The sequence below is a fragment of the Etheostoma cragini genome, chromosome 14 (assembly GCF_013103735.1).
Source record: "Etheostoma cragini isolate CJK2018 chromosome 14, CSU_Ecrag_1.0, whole genome shotgun sequence".
In the NCBI taxonomy this organism is placed as follows: Eukaryota; Metazoa; Chordata; class Actinopteri; order Perciformes; family Percidae; genus Etheostoma; species Etheostoma cragini.
Window position 1 is genome coordinate 22,858,286 of NC_048420.1, and position 2,998 is coordinate 22,861,283.

The 2,998-nt window shown below is 25.6% G+C and overlaps 1 protein-coding gene across 1 annotated transcript in view; it reads left to right on the forward strand.

Moving 5' to 3' along the window:
• The window catches only part of LOC117957197 (intermediate filament family orphan 1-like), a 22,387-nt gene that overhangs the window by 7,764 nt on the left and 11,625 nt on the right, over positions 1-2,998 (forward strand). The gene's annotated exons all lie outside the window — the stretch shown is intronic.

A 2,998-nucleotide genomic window follows, 5' to 3' on the forward strand; every position in this document is an offset into this window, starting at 1 on the left:
ATGACTTTTTCATGTTCAACATATTATACTATGACTTTTTTTCATATTTTTCGACATACTATACTATGACTTTTTATGACTTTTTTCAACATACTATACTATGAGCTTTTTTGTATTTTTCGACATACTATATTATGACTTTTTGTCATGTTTTCGACATACTATACTATGACCTTTTTATGACTTTTTTCGACATACTATACTATGACGTTTTTCATATTTTTCGACATACTATGACTTTTTTGACATACTATACTATGACTTTTTGTCATGTTTTTCGACATACTATACTATGACTTTTTCATATTTTTTTGACATACTATACTATGACTTTTTCATTTTTTTTGACATACTATACTATGACTTTTTCATATTTTTTCGACATGCTATACTATGACTTTTTCATATTTTTTTAACATACTATACTATAACCTTTACTCATGTTTTTCGACATACTATACTATGATCTTTTTATGAATTTTCGACATACTATACTATGACTTTTGTCATGTTTTTCGGCATACTACACTATGACCTTTTTAGGACTTTTTTCGACATACTATTCTATGACTTTTTTCATATTTTTTGACGTACTATACTATGACCTTTTTAAGACTTTTTTCGACATACTATACTATGACTTTTTCATATTTTTTCAACATACTATACTATGACTTTTTTTCGTATTTTTCGACCAACTATACTAAGACTTTTTGATGTTTTCCACATACTATAGTATGGCCTTTTGTCATGTTTTTCAACATACTATATTATGACTTTTTCCATATTTTTCGACATACTATACTATGATCTTTTTATGACTTTTCGACATACTATACTATGAGCTTTTTCGTATTTTTCAACATACTATACTATGACTTTTTTTTGACATACTATATTATGACTTTTTGTCATGTTTTTCAACATACTGTACTATGACCTTTTTATGACTTTTTTCGACATACTATACTATGACGTTTTTCATATTTTTCGACATACTATACTATGATCTTTTTATGACTTTTTCGACATACTATACTGTGACTTTTTTCCTATTTTTTGACATTCTATATAACTTTTTTTCATGTTTTTCGACACACTATACTGTCTCTTTTCATATTTTTCGACATACTGTACTATGAATCTTTGTCATGTTGTTCGACATACTACACTATGAACTTTTCCATATTTTTCGACCTACTATACTATGATCTTTTTATGACTTTTTTCGACATACTATACTATGACCTTTTTCGTGTTTTTTGCGACATCCTATACTATGACCTTTTTTTGACATACTATACTATGACTTTTTTCATATTTTTCGACATACTATACTATGACCTTTTTATGACTTTTTTCGACATACTATATTATGACTTTTTTCATATTTTTCGACATACTGCACTATGACTTTTTTCGACATACTATACTATGACTTTTTTCATATTTTTCGACATACTATGACTTTTTTTGACATACTATACTACGAATCTTTGTCATGTTTTTCGACATACTATACTATGACTTTTCATATTTTTTTGTCATACTATACTATGACTTTTTCATATTTTTTCAACATACTATACTATGACTTTTTCATGTTTTTCGACATACTATAGTATGACTTTTTTCATGTGTTTCGACATACTATACTATGAGTTTTTTTATGTTTTTCGACATGCTATACTATGACTTTTTTCGTATTTTTTGACATACTATACTATGACTTTTTCCATATTTTTCGACATACTATACTATGATCTTTTTCATTTTTTTTCGACATACTATACTATGACTTTTTTCGTATTTTTCAACATACTATACTATGACTTTTTTTCGACATACTATACTATGACTTTTTTCATATTTTTTCGACATACTATACTATGACTTTTTTGATGTTTTTCAACATACTATACTATGACTTTTTCGTATTTTTCAACATACTATACTATGACTTTTTTGATGTTTTTCAACATACTATGACTTTATCCATATTTTTTGACATCCTATACTATGATCTTTTTCATTTTTTTTCGACATACTATACTATGACTTTTTTCGTATTTTTCAACATACTATACTATGACTTTTTTTCGACATACTATACTATGACTTTTTTCATATTTTTTCGACATACTATACTATGACTTTTTGGATGTTTTCAACATACATGATCTTTTTATGACTTTTTTCAATATACTATACTATAACATTTTTCATATTTTTCTTCATTCCTCACTTTACTTTTTTTTTAACATACTATACTATGACTTTTTTCATATTTTTCGACATACTATACTGTGACTTTTCTCCACATACTATACTATGACTTTTTTTCGACATAGTATAATAAAACTCATAGTATAGTATGTCGAAAAAAGTCATAAAAACGTCATAGTATAGTATGTCGAAAAAAGTCATAAAAACGTCATAGTATAGTATGTCGAAAAATATTAAAGTCATAGTATAGTATGTCGAAAAAAAGGCATATTATAGTATGTTGAAAAATATTTAAAAAATCATAGTATAAAAATATGAAAAAGTCATAGTATAGTATGTCGAAAAAAGTAATAGTATAGTATGTCAAAAAAAGTCAAAAAAGGTAATAGTATAGTATCTCGGAAAATATGAAAAATGTCATAGTATAGTATGTCGAAAAAATATGAAAAGAGTCATAGTATAGTATGTCGAAAAAAAGGCATATTATAGTATGTTGAAAAATATAAAATGGCTGAGTATAGTATGTTAAAAAATATGAAAAAAGTCATAGTATAGTATGTCGAAAAACATGACATAAGTCATAGTACAGTATGTCAAAAAACATGACAAAAGTCATAGTATAGTATGTCAAAAAACATGAAAAAGTCATAGTATAGTATGTCGAAAAAAATATGAAAATAGTTGTAGTACATCTTAAATAATTCATAGCATGTTGAAAAAAATCATAAAAAGGTCATAGAATATCGAAACTCACAGTATAGTGTGACGAAAA